This window comes from Notechis scutatus, chromosome 4, assembly GCF_049901735.1.
Source record: "Notechis scutatus isolate UNSWTSFEM ecotype Mainland chromosome 4, rNotScu1.2, whole genome shotgun sequence".
NCBI classification, from domain to species: Eukaryota; Metazoa; Chordata; class Lepidosauria; order Squamata; family Elapidae; genus Notechis; species Notechis scutatus.
Window position 1 is genome coordinate 157,706,927 of NC_142012.1, and position 19,371 is coordinate 157,726,297.

The window sequence follows — 19,371 nt, forward strand, 5'->3', positions numbered from 1 at the left end:
GGTCAAAAAAGGCGATGCCAGTCTATAATGCCTTGGTAACACCACACTTGGCATACTGCATCTAGTTTTGGTCACCAGGATGTAAAAAAGATGTTGGGACTCTAGAAAGAGAGCAGAGAAGCACAACAAAGGTGCTTAGGGGACTGTAGACTAAAACAAAGAATTGCTGGAATTGGGTATGTCTAGTCTTATGAACAAAAGGACTAGGAGCGACATGATAGCAGTCTTCCAATATCTCAGGGGCTGCCACAAAGAAGAGGGAGTCAAGCTATTCTCCAAAGCACCTGAGGGCAGGACAAGAAGCAATGGATGGAAACCAACCAAGGAGAGAAGCAACCTAGAACTAAGAAGAAATTTCCTGACAGTTAAAACAATTACTCAGTGGACCAACTTGCCTTCAGAAGCTGTGAAAACTCCAACACTGTAAGTTTTAATTTAAAATACTAGAAGTCCGGCAAATATACATTAATAGGACTAGTCCTGTATTGCAAGGAACTTTTCACCAATATGTCCCAATTTAGCTATGAAAGCCAGTCACTCTCCCTTAGCCCAATCCACCTCACAAGGCTGCTGTTGTGAGGGAAATTGGAAGAGCAAGGTGTGTGGGATAGGTTTGCCACCTTGAACGATTTGCAAAAACAACAACATAAATTGCAGCCTGGTAGTACAGTTCTCAAGATCTAGCTTTATCCAAAACTCCTATGCTATTGGCAGTATCATATAAACACAATGCACTGCTTTTGATCCTACCGCTGCCTTTCCAGCCTCTGTGCCATACCAATGAACCCTACATGGTTCTGCATCTTTGGCCAAATACCGTATTATCCACCCAGAGTCACTAGATACAAGATAGATGGGAAATAAATTTTATAAATACATTTTAAAAAATATATATGCCCACCACTTTGGGCATATTCTCTGAGGTCTACTCCAAATTTGTCCCGCCTCCAACCCTAATCTTTAAGAAATTCATAACAATGTTGGGAGGGGGGGGAGAGAGAGAGAGATAAGGTTGCCCTTTGGTTAAACTTCAAACCTGATGATCCGGATATTACGGAGATGAGGGTGCCAGTACTTTCCTCTGAAATATTTTATGACTGGAATTGCCCTGGAAACTACTGCAGTATTCTCAAATGATCCCCCCTGTATGTATTAAACCTGGTTCTCCTTAAAAAGATTGTTAATTTTAATTAGTAACTAGAGAAATGTTAAATGCTCACTAAGCAACTTTGAGCCAGTTGCTTTCTCAGTTCCTCCTCCCTCACAGGATTATTGCGAGGAAAAGTACTTCTTTTACTTTCTCATTTTAAAAAGGAGTGTACAAATTGTCATATTCCTCACCTCCACAAAAAGGCCACAGAAAAACCAAGGACTAAAATTATTCACATTAAAACAACCATGTTGCTATGATCCAGTACTTGGCAATGAAGTTTAAATCAATCTTTGCTTCTGCATAAAGAGATCTAGATTATTTTCCCTCCCAAAACATTCAGAGACATGGCAAGTTATTCTGACATCAGTCATGGCAAATATGAATATATAAAATATGTTTATAAAATGCTTTTTAAAGTTAAAATATCTAGCCACGTGCATAGAGTTTTTTTACCTATCCGACAATACGTTTTTAAATAGATTTTTTGCTGATCAGCAGAGAACGAGTCTCTTCTTCCCATCTTAAAACTACTGAAACAATGGAAGTCCTTGGATAGTCATGAGAGAGTTTAAGTTCAGAAAGAGCATTTAGAAACTGAATTATTTCTCCCCATGCTATGGAACAAAGGATTCTATCACCTTCCAGCTATTATCAAGACCAAGGGAAATTCTAACATTCATCAATTCTTCAGGTATAATTAAATTTGTAGAAGAATTAGGTTCTCAAGACTCACTCAGTCTTGTCGATGTCTTAGAATTAGACATCTACAAAAAAAGAGCTTTATTTACAGGTTGCTTGAAGTGCAACGGAACTCCTATCACTTATCATTAACCACAGCCAGCTGTTTTGTTTTAATTCAAAGGATCAGGCTGAAAACATCTAACTAAAAGCTACACACCCTCTTCACTATGAATATTTACCCCTGGTAATAATGACGGCCTACGGCAGATTACAAGTGCCTCAAGGTTCACCTCACCATTGCTTCTCATTTGGGAAATGTCAAGAGAAATCTTTTGCTGTTTGGCCTTTGTTTCTCCAAAAATAAATACAGGAAACAGGCCTAGGTGTGTCCTTGATCTTTAAGGTTGAAGATATTGTGCACATTTTCAAAGGGCTCTTCAGCACTGGGCCTCCACTGCAGCTACACAACAAAACACAGGAAGCTCTGCCCCAGAAGGCAAGATTCAACCTGGAGCCTGACTCCCAATTCAGCTTCAGTAACTTCAGAGGCCCCCAACTTTTGAGTACAAAACCAAACCTCCCCTTTATAAAAAGAATCCACATTCTCCATAGCTTCCCTTCTTCTACAGTGGGAGAAGTTATTATCAACTATAATCACATGGTAAGAGGTTTCAGGCTCCGTGGTACCTCGGTACTCATCCTAACTGGTTCCAGGAGACGCAATGAGTACCAAAAATGATGAATGCCAAGCAAATTTGTCCCATAAGGAATAACATAGTGAGTCACAAAGCAGCCGACATCGACAACTTCTAAGCTTTTGAGTTGAGTTCCAAACAAACGATGAAAACCGGGACAAAATTTTCATGTCAAAATGCGCTGAGTACCAAACTCGATTTGTTTCAAAGCAGTTGAGTACCAAGGCACCACTGTACAAGTGAATACGATTTTCAAGTAGCCTTTAAATTGCAGATCTAATCATACTCAAGATTGTGAGAATTCAGTGAAACTCCAGATCTTGGCTAAGAAATAGATGACAGTGGCATCTTCTCATAGGGTAGCAATCCCTAAGATACTTTCCAGCTAATTTTGTCTCTCTTTGAAGCCCCCAAGCATTGCTGTCACAGATACAGTGCCAAAAAACATAGCTTTTGGCAAGTTCCTTTCATACCCTATCCCAAGACATTGGAATAAAGTAAAGTTACCCCTTGGCTCGAAACAATGACATTCCTCTGCTGCAACCATTGTTCATACATGGATTATTCAGGAAAGGACATACTCATTTTCTTGCATATTCAAAGCCCCCAAATTCCTGGCCCCTCAAACCTCTTTGGAAGTAGACACATTTGGAGGACTCTTACTTTGGATAAATACTGATTTTACCATAAGTAGCCTTATTCAAGAAACAATAGCTAAAATATAAAGCTTTTAAACATTCAGATTTAAAATTTAAAAATTAGTGGATTTCTCCATCTGAAACAGAGAACTTAGAAAGTGTAAAAGCCTAAGTAATAATTTTCTGGAACGGTATCTCCGTATATTGGGCCATGAGAATATAAAACGTTTGTTTTAAATTACTGTATAATGGCACGTTTAAAATATTTTAAAACGTCATGCAAAGCTTTGTTAAAGTGCTTCAGATAAATATTTCATAATTTGGTTGCATGTCCCATGAGAGCTGCCCTTTGTGACCTATTTACAGTGACAGCTCAAAAATTCAAGTTGAAGTCTATCATCTTTACAAAGGGTCAGAGGAGGAGGGAAATGTAATCATTCTAGCAACTAAAACAAGACTGCAAAATACTTCTAAGGCAAGTTATCACATGCACTAAAGTTGAAAAGGTGCAATCAGTCAGTTCTGGGAAAAATACTGAATTCATATTAAAAAGACTGCCTTTTTTAAAACAAATAACTGCCACTTATCAGTCTGAAGATTGCAATTTCTAATTGGGGAGGAAGGGAAGATTTTGCAACCCAGACACTATTTGGATTAAGCATTAAACTGGTGCATATGCAATAAATCTCATGGCTTTTAAAGATTAAATGTTTATTAGACACATGTACCAGTTTTAGAGATTAACACTTAAGACTTTAAATGCTAAAAAGCATATTTAGGGGACAACTTTGTATCTTGGCAACAACCCCTAAAAGAGACACACAGATGCTGCTTGGCCTAGAAAGTAAAAGACTCCGAGTTTTAGGCCTCTTTTAGACATGAAAGCCAGCTGGGTGAATAACTTTCATGCCACCTCACCTCACAGGGTTGCTGTGAGGAAAATAAGAGGCAGGAGTATTATGCATGCTTATATATGAAAATGGAAGGTATAAAATAACAATACTACTATGGCTGCTGCTGCTGCTGCATTTAGGCCCCCACATGCTTTGAAGCTCCTTAGAAGTGAATCTAAAGGACTTCACAGATCTTTCAAAACTCTCTGAACTAAGCTACTTTTAAACTTTTTTTCTAAAGCCTGATCTGGTCATTACAAATGAAATCACAGGATATTGTGAAGGGCAAAAACTTCCCTTGGGGCCTGGCCTTGAACAAGCTTGCTGATCAGGCAGATAATGAACCATTCTGTCAAACTGAAATGGAAGACAAAGAGGAAAAGGAGTATTGTATTATAAAGGGAAGGGGGTTGGCTGAACAACAGAACGTGAAACTGTCAAACCTAATGTGTCTGTTACAGAAAGAGCAAGAACATAGAGAGGATAGAATCAAAGGGCTGGAAGGGAACCTCTTTTAGTCCAACCTCCCCCCTGCTTAAGGCACACCTTATACCATCCTGGTCAAATGCTTGCCCACTCTATTTTTGAAAATCTCTCCAACTCTGGGAGGCAAGCTATTCCACTGATTTTCTTACTGTCACAAAATTTCTCCATACTTTTAGGTTGGATCTGGAGATACTATTTTGAACATCTGACGCTTCCAAAGTCTGGTTTTGTTTTAAAGCTGCGTTGCTGAAGCTTAGGAGCCTAACAATGAAAATATTCAATCAAGCTGACTGCGCCTTGGGTGTCTCCAGTGCTTGCTTTCTAGCCCCTGCAAATGTTAGTTAGCTTCCCCACTCCCATAGAGGGGAGAGAATACCTTGAACAAATCCATCTGATCCAACACAGGTTTCCTTAAGTGGCTGTTTTATGAAGTATGACTCAGGCAGAAAAAGTAATTGAGGTAATCCTCAAATTATGACTGAATTATAGCCATAAGTCATTAAGGTTGTAACTCAAGGCACCCACATGACCAGAAGTAAATTTCTGCCCCTTTTTCATGGTGGTTGTTAAGGGAGTACTGTGGGCATTAAGTGAATGCTGCAGTTGTTAAATGAACACTGGGATTGTTAAGGGAACCCATTCATCTGAATGGGTGTTATTTGCCATAAACTGCAAGTCATGGTCACATTATCACAGAATGCTGTGCTCATCCCTAAAGCTGACCTACCCATCAAGCGTTCATAGGATCTGCACAATCATCTGCAACAGTCAAAGATTTACAGGCCATAAACCACCTGTTTTGTGACTGTCATAACTTTGAATAGTTGTAAAACAATTGGTTGTTCAGCAAGGGCTTCCTATATGAAGTCCTTGATTTACGACGGCATTTGGGACTCGCATCGTAAGTTGAGGCACCTATATGACCAGACCTGATTTTATAACAGTTTTTACATCTGTTAAACAAATCACAAGGCTCTAAGTCCAAGTCAAGCCAGCCAAAACCAAAAAACCACCAATAAAAAAACACCAATTGCAGTCAGTTGACTATGGGATGCTGCAACCCGCCATAAATGTTAAGCTGACTGCCAAGTGCCCAAAGTGCAGTCATGTGACCTCAGGGGGCAGAGGCATGACTTTTTGTGACAGTCAGAAGTGCCTTAAGGGCTACAAAGCCCCTTTCCTAACTCCAAATGGAATTCACACCACTGTACTACCATGAAAGGAGCACCTTGACTGAGGGGTACAGCCTAACTTGCCTGTTCCTGTGGCTCCTCCCCTCGCAACTGCTTCAAAACTCTCCCCCTCCAATGACATTTATGTACCATGTTTCCTCGAAAATAACACCCTTATATTTTTTTTGCCACCAAAAAAGGCACCAGGTCTTATTTTGGGGGGGATGTCATCCACTGACTAACCTCACTTGCGTGGGTCACCCCCGGCCTCCTTTTTGCTGTCAGAGGCCTTCAGGAACTTCTTCTTCTGTGGCCAGCAAGGCTTTCCTGAAGGCCTCTGCAGCGGATAACAGAGCTCTGGATCAAGCTCTGGCCTTGCCAGCCTTGCCAGCTTGCAGAAGAAATGGGCCGGCAAAGTAGGTGTCAGGGTGTGCAAGGCCTGGCTACAACTGTCCAAAGGTTAGTAGTAGGCAGCTCCACACACCCCATCCCCACCCCGCATCCCCACCCTAGCTTAATTTTTATCCGTGCACTCTGGAGTGGGCGGGATCTTAATTAGGGCTTATATTGGGTGCATGTGTAAAAATCAAGCTAGGACTTACTTTCAGGGTAGGTGGTATTTTCAGGGAAACAGGGTATTAGTTTGGAACATCGTATTCAAAAGCCTCTCAGTGGTTAACAGCAAGCTATAAAATAATCAACAATACAATCAAATATCCACGGTACAAAAGTTAAGATTAAACTACATGGTAACAGGAAATGGCTGTCCCAAGCAAACAACAGCTCTCTTCTTCCTCCGCCTGAAGATTCGCTACTGTTGCATCAATCTCAGCCATTTCCCCAAACAATGGAGAAGAGCTCATACCATCAAAACTTCTCTCTCCCAGGTAACTAAGTTAAATGAAAAGACACATTTAATTTAAAATCTAGCAGGGAATGTAAATGCAGCATGGATTTAGAGAGAAATAAGATTTAAATTTAATTTTAAAGATGAATAGTCACAGTCTTTTTATAAAGTCATGCTTCCTTGCCAGTTTTTTTTTTGGGGGGGGGAGGGGGAATGCTTCCACAGATAATTCCTTCAGAATTCTAAATGTGCCTATCATGCTAAAATAGTTGCCTTTAATCTAAAAACAGAAGAAATAACTAAATAGAAAAGTTAAAAGCAAATCTAAAAACAAAAATCTTATATATATGTGAAAAGCAATAAACAACACAAAACTAAAATAGTTGCCAACCTTTGGTCAATATTAATCAAATTCCTCTATTTACTATTACATTCATTGTTAAAATAGATGGAATGAATGAAGGAAATAAGAAATTATGCAGAAATTGGAAAGGAAGTGTTTAATGCACTTCCTTTCTTCTTTAAGAGTCTAATCAACTCTTTTTAGCTAAAGATTGATACTGAAACAATTATCTTTATCTGACTAAAAACAAATTACTATTTGTTTTGCCAAAGCTATGGCCTTTCAGATTAAGTTTTAGCAAGCAAAAACAAGATGCAACATTTAAATGTGCAATGCCCACATTTTCTTTCCTTTGGTTCAAATGTGCCTGACTCTCATAGACCGACTGGATAAAACCTCTGTAATTTTCATGGCAAGATTTTTCAGAAGGGGCAGTTTTGAGACTACCCCTTTCCTAGGGCTGTGAGAAAGTGACCAACCCAAGATTGCTTAGCTGGTTTTATGCTTAAGGTGCAACTAGAACTCACCGTCTCCTGGCTTCTAGGCTAGCCTGATGTCTGAACCAATACACCAAACAGTCTCTTGCCCACAAGAGACTGTTGCTCGGTTAGGAATTCAAAGGACAAGAGAATGCTTGCTTATATTTCAAACTCAGCCCTCACTGAAGATGAATCATGGTTAAAACATGACAAGGAGAAATTTTATTTATATAAACAGCAAAATGACTCAGGAATTCTCCCAAACTAACTGGAGATAATAAGGAATCTTGCCAGGAGTCTGAACTCAACAGATTTTGCCATAGTTAGATATTTTATCTACGGCTGGAGGACAAAAATCTACCCTTGTATTCCTCATATTGTTGACTCATTGCCACATTATTGGATGAGGAAATAAGATTGAACGGAAACATATCAGGGTTCTTTCTCCTCAAATAAGTAACTTACTCAATATAGCAAAGTAAATTACTTGTACTGGACTAGGAATCAAAAAAGAAGTTATTGCAGGTGAAACAGAAAATTGTGGGTTTTGTTTAACTCGTTGGAAAAAAATTATCACTACTTTTTAAATGCTTGTTTTATGGATTCCTTTTTAAATTTAATGCAAACTAAAAGTCATCTGCAAGAGACTGTAGCGGGTATATAAAATATTGCAAAATATTTGACATGTTTCTTTAACACTGTGACGTGAAGCAGTTCAATAGTATTTATTACTAAAAGATTTTTTTTTTGTTAAATCTACATGCTGCAGCCTTTAGAAAGAGCTTTCAAGAACCCTATGAATTCCACCATTATCTCAGCAATTCCTAAAGCAGCCTATATTATCCATGCATTGTAGTTGGAGGTTAACTAAATGAGTGTGTAGCTTGCCTAAGACCATTTACTGATTTCATAGCTAAAGTGACTTTTGAATCAGGTATTTCCGGATTCATAACTTAATATGTTGGTCACCAGAGTAATGCTCCTATCACCTGAACGGGTGGATATCAGGAACATTACCCATAATTTAAAATTCATACTGGGGTAATAATAACTTTATTAAGTTAAAGTTTTCAAGCCACTTGTCACTTTTCAGTTTAATAGCTCTTCATCAGCCAAAATTATTCCTCCAAACAAAGGAAGAAGCCCTGCTAATTTTGAGGCATTGTATGCCTCAGGTTACCATCTCTACACCCTGCAAAACAAGTCCTGTTAAAGTACAGAAATGTTAAGTTGTATCAAAATTCCTTCAGAGGTTTGTTAGGAATAAAAAACAAGTATATGTGGGCTAACAAATCATTGTTAGCCCCCATATCAAAAATATAAAGTTCAGCTGCTTAAACTGTTTTAGTCTTTTGTGAGATACAAATATTTCTAGGGAAAGGAAAGGCTAAAAAGGAAAGATTCTCCTTAACAAAACTGAGCTGGATTGGAATATTTCCTACTGGAATTGTTCTACAATTTATTTTACATAATTTTAGAATAAAGCTGTATCAAAACTTAGCTACTCACTTCAAACCACCTTCCTTTATATTAAAAAAGCAATGTTTCCTACAAACTGTAGCAAGTCTTTTGAGTGGTTTTCTTCAAAGTCTGCATGTATCTTCAGTAGACATTGTAGAAATGGTATAACAGATGTAAGAATTTTGGAATGATATTATATGTGGAATGGGTAAAAAAGAAGTTAACTCTCCCACCAAAATTAATGGGGTATAAATGGTTCACTTTGAAGCCACTGCTACTGAAGGCTATTCAAAACCATTCAAATGCTATATTACACTAAAATTTATTATCAATTCTGGTATATAGCAATTAAAAAGCTCAGGATAAAAAAACTAACATCACATCCAAAATGAAGTTCATGGCAAGAATAAATTATGAAACATGATTCCACTATTTCAGTCTCTTTCCCCACAACTTTAAACTGAAAATCATAATCATATTACAATAAATTGGGTATTTTCATAATCTTACCTAATTTTTAAAAGTATCTTGGCATCTCTATTAAAATGATCTATGATGATGGATTTAAGCTGCTTTTTCAGCTGCTTTAAAATAAATCAGCATTATCTAATCCTTTTCCAGCTTTGTTATTATGCTGTATCAATTTGAGAAGCCAATAAATACTTTGCTTCCTATTAACTTATGGGAAACCAATTCCAGTATTTGAGTCTTCTCTTTTTCTTCAAATCATTTCAACTCCATCTTCACTAATAGAATCCTACTGTATCACAACAAGATTGGCAGGTAGTCACAGCAGAACAGCTGTACATAAATCTTTCAGATGAACTATGATGGCAACAGACATTAAAGAATTTTCATGCATAATATCTAATAGAGGCTCTTATGAACAGATAATTTGTTTTGTAATATCTTGTCTGAAACTAAAGGGCACGATGGGTGTTTGCCTGGACACAGCAGGCCCAGCAAGATGCTTTGTATAGTAACACCAGGAAGCTAAGAAGTCAACTGAGTGAGAATGACCCTCCATGTAACACAAACTTTTCCCCAAATCGAACAAATCTGAACATGTTTTCAAACAGTGTTTCTATGAATTTCCAACATTTATGCTATTACTTTCATTCATTCCCCTACAAGTATCTGAAAAAGGCAGTTTTAAATGGGAACTCTTCCATACACAGTTATAAGCAAATAATGCTTTTTCATGTAATTTTTTTTTCAATGTATGTGGGCCTATCAATATTTTATCTTCATTGAGGTAGTATATAAAGGTGAAGCAATTGAACAAAAAAAAACTATGAAAATTTAATTTTCTAATCATTTATTCAACAAAAAAATTAACAGATATGTCACTTCCTTTTGTAGTAAAAGTAAGTATACCCTCAGGTCTAACAGTTGTTATTGTCCCCATCTGAAGAACGAACCTGAAGTAGACATTTCTTATTAACTCTCTACCAGTCTCTGTCATGGACTGGGAAGAATTCTTTCATACTCTTCCAAGCAGATTTTTTGCGATGTGATATTTAAAGGCTTTCTTGTGGCACAGCCCATTCCAAATTTCTTCACAGCGTCCAAAAGGGAATTAGATCCAGGCTTTGATTTGGCCACTTTACCAATTAAAATAATAAAATTGTCTCCCTCTTCTTCTGGACCTTAGATAGGGGGACTCAATATTCCAATTCAGGACACACATATTAGATGGATCAGTTTTACTTGAAGCAGGAACTTCTGCAGGTACCCAGGCGCAAAGCTATTAAGGGCTGTGCCAATAGCAGCCAGCATTTTCAATTGTAATTTCAAGTTTACTACCAACCAATGTGCACAGCCTACAAGACCAGGGTTATAAGATCATGGCAGGTTTCATTCTCAATAAATGGGCTGCTATATCTAAAGTACTAATGAAGATGGAGCCTATCAAGTGACTGATTTGTGTTGTTGCTGCAATGAGCTGCAATGGGGGGGGGGGGGAAACGGAGGGTTTTTTATGGATTTTATTACATGGTAAGATTTTTTTAAATGATGAAAGACTAACACAGAGTCACTAATGTGTTAGTTAGAAGGCTATATAAATTTGTTTAATAAATAAAATAGTTCTTCTGAGCAGTCTTCAAAAGCAACCCCATGTAAAGGGTGTATCCTAAAGTGATAAGGACATGGGTAACTGTTGTCATTGTTACACCAGCTCTTGGACAACCCCTGCACCAGCTAGCGTCTGCCTACCTATCCAACAATAACTGCAAGCCTAGGAAAACCTGTTCCTCCAGGTGGGAATCTACCCTGTCCGAAAGAGCACTTTCACATCTTGCAGGAATAGAAACTATTTTGGCTACTTTCTTCCCATGCAATCCCCCAAGGCTTCAGATGCTGAGACAAGATCAACACAAGATCCCCAGCAAAGACCAGATAGAGATGAGCATACTGCTGGCACCACAACCCAAACTGAACGACTTCACCTTCACTTAATAATATAAATGTTAAACTTGAGGACTGCCAGAGACTAAAACCTGTGGCACTCAATACAGAACAATCGTTAGGTTGAACTCTCTGCCTCCACTGCTTGGGACTGCCCACTTAGGAAGGAGGGGAAGTACTATGCAATTATGCTACTCCCTACCTGCAGCCAATTCAGTAGGATATGACTGGTTGATATGACTGAAAGTTACCAAGATATCTAAACAGACCAGAAGGGGCACAATGTCCCCATCCAGATCTCAAAAAAAGACTATCAAACCAGAATGACCAATGCTGTTTTGGTCCTATATCAGGTCTGAATTCAGACTGTCAGGGATCCAGACAAACTATTTTATGAGGGTGCTCTGCATTTACTACTCCCATCACTTTCTGAAAAATCTTTCCTTGAAATATAAAGGTTGGAGAATGGGTTATAGCTAGTTGCCTAAAGGTACTGGACCCAGGGAAAGGCCTCTTCAAAAAAAAGGGGGGGGTTGTATATTTTGGCAATTTCAATACATAGATTTTTTTTTTAAAAGCTATGGTTTTTTGGCTACATATATGAAAAACGCTACACTGTATTTTAATTGCCAGAATTATCTATTCAACAGTGACTGTGACAATTACATAGCCTTGTTCTAACCCTCAAACTGTATTAAATATTTTTTGGAAAAGTGGGAAGAGGAACAACCGCAAATATCCTGAAACTGAAGGGCTTCTTTGAATGAAAATGTCTGGACTTTGTGCAACCCTCCCTCCAACAACCAGATCGTTAATTGTATAGCTATAGTGCAATTAACTGTCTAAAAAGCCCATTAAATAAGGCTACTGTCCAAAACTAAAATCAAATATTAGGTCAACCAATGCATTCTAGAAAAGCTTAACAGCACATCAATTCTAAAGGGGGAGCAGGCTGTTGTTCTAGCCTCATAAACTATAGGACCTTCCACCCCACTCCACCCCACTATTTGTAAGCATTACTAGCTTCCACATTGTCAGGGCCAATAAAACAGAAACGGGTAACCTGCACACAGCATCCCTTCCCTAAATAGGGCACCATGCACTATGTGTTCCAAACCCCTGAATGTAAAATCAGTCTGACACAATGTAATACCATCATCCTATCGTTTATGTATGCAAGTATTAGCTTGAAGTCCTATTGTCTCTGGAGATTCTCAGTCATCCAGGTCATGGTTGTTCCAAAGATGCTTTTCAAAAGGCGACTGGACTTTCTTGGTTTCTCTTCCTTGAAAATGTTTCTTTTCTAATCCAAGCAACTTTTTGAGAACTAAAAGTTGCCTTTTGAAAAACATTTTTGGGACTTGAAGTCATATTATTTAATTTCACCCTTTACTAAAAAATACCCCCTATTTTAACCTGGTTCTTTCCCATTTTAATTTCAAACTGTTTCTCATTCCCAGTTTCTGCACTCCCTGAATTGATAATTACAGACAGTTCTTGGCTTACAAACTATTCATTTAGTGACCATTCAAAGTTACAATGGCATTGAAAAAGTGACTTATGAGCGTTTCTCAATCTTATACCACTGCATCCCACAGTCATGTGACCAAAATTGGGATAATTGGTAACTGGCACGTATTTAAGATTGTTCAAGTGTGCCAGGATTTATGTGATCACTTTTTGTGACCTTCTGACAAGCAAAGTCAATGGGGAAGCCAGATTCATTTAACAAGCATATAACTAACTTAACTGCAGTAATGCAAAAAAAAATATGTCATAAAATGAGGCAAAACTCAACAACAGCCTTGCTTAGCAACACAGATTTTAGGCTCAACTGTAGTTGTAAAATATAACCACAACTCCACCCAATCCTACATTTGGAGCTATCATAAATATTGCAATCACAGTAACACCATTACTGTGTTTCATGCTCCCAATTTCACGATGCCATTCTCTACTTCTAATATAGTACCTGCCCAGAATTCAACAAAACATCTTTGATTGCAAAATATTCTTTTCTCTGGTCTTTCAAAGGAGGCAATTCCTAAACATTAGCTGGAAAAAATTAATCAGATGCTTCTAAAAGTTCTCTGAAATAGTCAAGTATGCTATCTTTCCAGAGGAAGAATACGGCATAATCAAGATGGAAATTCTGTTTGGCTGGATTTTAGGTATTAGGGGATTTTGTTTTAAAAGGCCACTGTGATCACCTAAATATCTGTGACATACCAATTTCTTATTTGCTACAGTGCTATTTGTGTTACTTGGTTGCTATCCCCTTTCTTTTGGATCAAAGTACTACTTTAATTTATATTACTACCAATTCTGTTAAATACCAAAGCATTTACTCATTAGACATGTAAGTGTAGTATAAAAATTTTAATAAATGAAATACTGAGCTATCTCTAGGTGGGAAGCCGTTGGGAGCAAGGAAGCCAATATTGAATAGCATTAATAAATATTTATACCAATTTAGCAGGATAAAATATTCTAACTTCAGAAAACCCTTATGTGCAGAATGGCCTGCTGTGACTCAGCATGGATGCAACACATATAACAGACAAGAATGTCATTCTCCACATGAATGATGACTGCAATATTTTAAGCATCAATTTGACCCAAAATTTCATGGTGCAAATACATGTTTCCACATATAACCAGACCTAAAAGCAAACATCTTGCAACAAGCCATTATAACACTATTTTTGAAATTAAAACATGTTGAAAGTATTTTTAAAAACCCTGTAAAATTACTAGAGTTGTGAGATAGTTCATGTTTTTTCATGTATTTTAATTGGAAAACAGTAGTTCCAGTATAGCTTTAAATCATGCAAAGCAAAATACAAACCAAAACTTTAAAAAAGGGCCGTGTAATCTTAATAAACATTTTATCTCTATTATACACAACACACACATATATTCTCATTTTTTAATTTTGATTGTATCACTGTTGTTTGCCATAAAGTTGTTTTCAAAAATATAATAGAAAGGTTAAGCATCTTAAAAATATTATCTGTAATTCGATGGTTCAGATGTAACTCAGATATGAGATTTTTAAAAATATGACAGGTTTCCACAATTTTTAAGATGCAAGCCAGCCCATACCTCAAGATTGGCCACAAGCCTCAAAGAAACACTTTGATTTTTCAGAACAGTAAAGACAATTTCACACATAGCACCCCCCTTGTTGTATTGCAGTCATGTCTACAAATGGAGTAAAGTCAACAAACATACACTGCACATATAGTTGTTGATTTTAAGTGTATGGCAACCATCTAGCATTTTGAAACCAGTATTTCTGCAGACAGATGTCTTACTCAGTCTAGTCAACCTCGACTCTTAACACAAACCATTCTCGTTGTGCTCAGGCATTCACCTACTAAAAACGTCTCAAGATGGCACAGCAAGCCGGACTGCTCACACCCAGCCATGTCAAGCTAATTCAATAGGTTCCCAATGCTCTTTCAGCCACGCTTCAAAGAATTACAGCAATCACACATTTTACAATTCTTCCTATTTTAACTGTTTACAGGTAGTCCTCCACCTACGACCATAATTGAGCCCAAAATTCATGTTGCTAAGTGAGAAATTTGTTAAGTGAGTTTTGCCCCATTTCACGACATTTCTTGCCACGGTTGTGGTTAAGTGAATCATTGCAGTTGTTAAGTGAATAACTCCGCTGTTAAGGAAATCTGGCTTCCCCCACCGACTTTGCTTGTCAGACAGGTCACAAAAGGAGATCCCGCACACGACCCCAGGACCCTGCAGCCGTCATAAATATGAACCAGTGACCAAGCCTCTGAATTTGGATCACATGACCACGGAAACGTTGCGACGGCTGTTAAGCGTGAAAAAAACATTTGTTAAGTTCCCCCTTTTTTTCAGTGCTGCTGTAACTTCAAACAGCCACTAAACGAACCGTTGTAAGTCGAGGACTACCTGTACTTAAGAGACAGAGCTACCTCTTTTCCTGGGAAAAGGGATGAGTAACGCTTTGAACACCATGGGAAAAGAATGACACACAAAAGGAACCCACCAGTTGCAAATGCACAGCATTGCCCTGATGATAACTTTATAATTCCTAGTTCCCCTCCTTCTGTCCACTCCTAAAGACACACAGCTCACACTGTCTCCTGCTCTGGCTTTTCATCACAACCCCGCACAACCACAACCCGGCGCCAGCCTCTTCTTGGGACCGACAGTCTCGACTACTGTGTATGCGCTCCAAAGACCAGGCAGCCATTTATTTATATGCCCCCCTCCCCACCTCCCACAGCCCCAAGTTGGTTCATGCCCCTCCGCCATTATTTCCCAGACACACAACAACCCCGAGAGGTAGGCCTTTGAGCGGGAAAGGCTTGAGCTTTCTCCATCCTGGCTTGTATGACTGACTCGGTCTTCTGATGTCGGTCTTCAAACCGGAGTTGACCCGCCTTGGGGGAGGGGGGGGGGAGGGGTCGGCTCCCATTCTCACGTGCACTCCCTCCCTCGATCCCCTAAACGCGGGGTTTCGTCCCCTTATCATTCCCTCTTCTCTTCCCCCCCCTCCACACTCTTACGAGTATAAAACCGCCCATTATCCCCACCCAACGTTAAGGAGCGGCTGGCCGGGAAGGATAGGCGTTGTAGTCCACCCCAAGAGCCACGGGAGTGGATGAGGGCTTCGTGGGCGCCCCTTCCCCTCCTCACGACCCACCTCTTCGCCGCCCCCCAACCGCCTCAGCCGCCCCCCCGAGAAAGCGAGGGGGCGCCGCCGGTCAGCTTTTCCCAAGCCCCCCCCGGCTGAAAAAAGGGCGGGAAGGGGGGGGGCTTGCCCTCCAGAGAACCGTACCGACGACTCCCAGAGCCGAGCACGGCCGCAGTGGCTCCCCTACCTACCTCAACCCACCTGGCCGAAAAAGAAGACGGGAGGGCGCCGAGAACCGAGCAGGCCAGTCCGGGCCTCCTTACTGCCAAAGCGAAGCGAGAGGAGGAAGGGGAGGAGGGGTGGGGGAAGGGAGAGAGTGAGAGAGAGAGAAAAAAAAGGGGGCGCGACCGGGAAAGCTGCCCGTCAACGCTCCGTCCCCGCCCCTCGTCGTCGAAAGAGCCAATCGAAACACCGCCCGCGGCTACAACTTTTAAGGCGCCGGGACCGCCCTCTTTTTTCCTTTCCCTCGTCACTTACTACGCGAGGTGGTACCGCCCCAAGACTCGCTGTTTGTGATCTTTAGGCGCGCCTTCCCTTCCTTCACCCCTCCCTCCTCCCCCCCCGCCGGTGGCTGCTAATGGAACGCGCCACCAGAGGGGCTGAGCGGGACAAAAGAGCCGAAAGGGACGCCCGTCTCTTCTGCAAACCCCGCCCGGCCCCGCCAAAAAGAGGCTCTGTGGGGCGGCTGGGCTAGATCCACTGCCGGTTGGATCTAATTCAGCAGTAGCATGGTCTCTTTTCCTTGCCTTCCGAAAGGTTTCTGACAGTTTGCACCAGGGTCAGGGTAACTAACGCGGATGGCGTCTTTATTAGTAATACCAACCATGCACTGATTTATTTTATTATACTCTAATGCAATCATTCCGTGCATGCCACTTTTTCCCGTCCCACGGTCCCACCCACCTCCCCCCCCCGACACCGATACAGTGGGTCGCAAAAATAAGATTTAAGCACAAACCCAGAGATACAATGGGCTGCGACGGCAAGGAACGCAACAACAAACCGACGTGCCTCCCGTCCCTGTCTTAATGTTCCCTTTTATTCGTATCTATTTCATGTGTTAATAATCATGTTTATACTTATATTTATTATCAAATGCGTGCTTGACTAAATTAAAAAAAACATTTCATCTCATGCAATAGCACTAAGCAAGCCCTAATGTGGTTTTGGTTTTTCAGCCCTTTATGCACCAATTGTCATCTATTCCATAAGCCATGGATAAACAAGCCATGGTTTAACGTGGATTAACCGAGATAATGAAACTTGGGGAGGGAGGTTTCCTCAGCCTAACTGCTACTGCTTGCTTTCTGTAGATGCACAGAACTGCAGTGTTAAATGGTCAAGATTAGTTCGAACATTTAAATCTGTATAAAAAGTCTTGTCATGATTAAGGAAACCAATGTATACATTTAATTGTAAAGTATGTAAACTTTGGTGTTTCCTTATATGAGAAAAGGAAATGCTTTTTTACTAGTTTGCTAGAATAATCTTAGCAAAGTAGTCTATCTTTTAATATAACTCAATTACTCATATGCAAAATACAGTGGCAATAAGTGTAAAGAAGAGATGGAGGCTGATTAATATAAAAAGTATATTGAAATGGTTTGGGGAGGATTGAATTACAAACAATTATATAAAGGAAGAGGCTAGAAGGGGAAAAAGAAGAAGAAGAAAAAGTCATAGTTGGATAGAACCGATCATGTCTTCAAAAAGAAAATCGAAAACTTGAACAAAATGAACTTGTTTATATGTATTGGGAAGATAGAAAGATATGGAAATGTCTCTTCATAAGGAAAGATATAGAAATGTCGCTTCATAAGAAAAAAAAGGAAAAACATTTATTCTGGTATTGGACCAGATTATTAAATATCATGTTAGTGAGCACTTGCTTAGGCTTCCAACAATTAACAAGAATATGGGCTTAGAGCCAACAAATCATTTACTATTTTGACAGTTAATACAGGTAGTCCTCGGCTTATCTCAATTGAGCCCAAAATTTATGTTGCTAAGGAAGTGGATTTTGCCCCATTTTACCACCTTTCTTGCCACGGTTGTTAAATGAATCCCTGCAGTTGTTAAATTAGGAATACAGTTGTTAAGTGAATCTGGCTTCCCCATTGACTTTGCTTGTCAGAAGGTCGCAAAAGGGGATCGTACACGGCAACCATCATAAATACGAGCCAGTTCTGAATTTTGGTCATGTGACCCTGGAGTTGCTGCAATTGTCATATGTGCGAAAAACGGTCACTATCTTTAGAGCCATTGTAACTTTGATCAGTCACTAAGTCGATTCTTATAAGCCAAGGACTACCTGTAGCTTAATAGATTGGTGGAATGCTATAGATGTAGTATATTTTGACCTCAGCAAAGCATTTGCCAAAGCCTCTCTCCTAAGGACACCCTGATTAATAAAATGGTAGATTATTGGCTAGATAACACAGCTGTTAAATAGAGTCATTGCTGGGGTGAATGAGAATGCTATTGTGTGTAGAGCTCTATTCCTGGCCGGTGCAATTTTGTTACGGAGCTGGATATAGGGGGCCAGGAGATTATCACAAAACTGGCAGAGAGGGCATAAGTGGGAGTAGTGACTAACACATAGGAAGACAGAAGGTCCCACATCTAAGGAAGGGGAAAAAAAACACAATGAAAGGTACAAATGGGAGAGATTTGGCTTGGCCCTAATACCTGTGAAAAGGAGCCTGAAGTGTGATACAATTGCTAAAAAGGCAAATACAATTTTGAGATATATTCACAAAAGCACTGAATCCAGATCATGGGAAATAAACATCTCAGGACCGACCCAGATTCTGGGCACTGCAGTCTACAACAGACTTCTCCATACATTGGAAAAAGCAGAGGAGGCTATCTAGCCAAGTCCAATGAAAAATATGTTTTTAAAAAATTGCAGAAGACAACTGAAGAGAGAAATGTAGTGGTCTTTAAGTTGTTAGACATCTAAAAGACTTTTGTTAAGGAAGATCTGGACTTTGTGTCCATTTTGGCAAAACTAACAGAACAAAACTACAGAGAAGCAGGTTCAAGCTGATATGAGAATTAATAAGGTTGTGTGTTTTTATTTAATAAATGTATAATAGCTTGTTCCCTATCTCTGGCTCTACTGAAATAATGTAAAAACATGAGGTCCTTCTTGGGAACCTAATCCAGGCATCTCCAAACTTGGCACCTTTTAAGACTTCAATTCCCAGGATTCCCTAGCCAGCATGGCTGGCTGAGGAATTCTGGGAGTTGAAAACCATAAGTCTCAAAGTTGCCAAGTCTATAGACTCCTGATCTAACCTGTTAAAGATAAATAGGAATTTTACATGTGAGTAGTCATCCACAGGGTAAGTTACATTATCTGGGGGCCGTACTGAATTAAAAGTTGGACTTCTGAGAAAGTTCAGACAGTCAAATTAGATTCCGC

The 19,371-nt window shown here is 39.6% G+C and overlaps 1 protein-coding gene across 4 annotated transcripts in view; it reads right to left on the reverse strand.

The window, feature by feature from the left end:
- GNB4 (G protein subunit beta 4) overlaps nucleotides 1-19,371 on the reverse strand; it is a 37,625-nt gene that overhangs the window by 13,124 nt on the left and 5,130 nt on the right. The window contains exon 1 of one of the 4 annotated variants that reach the window (XM_087965378.1): nucleotides 16,136-16,336. The exons of 2 other annotated variants lie outside the window; for them this stretch is intronic. The gene's annotated coding sequence lies outside the window, so the exon portion shown is untranslated. Of the gene's footprint in view, nucleotides 1-16,135; nucleotides 16,337-19,371 lie in introns of those variants that run through there. One more of the 4 variants, XM_087965379.1, reaches the window with a different exon arrangement.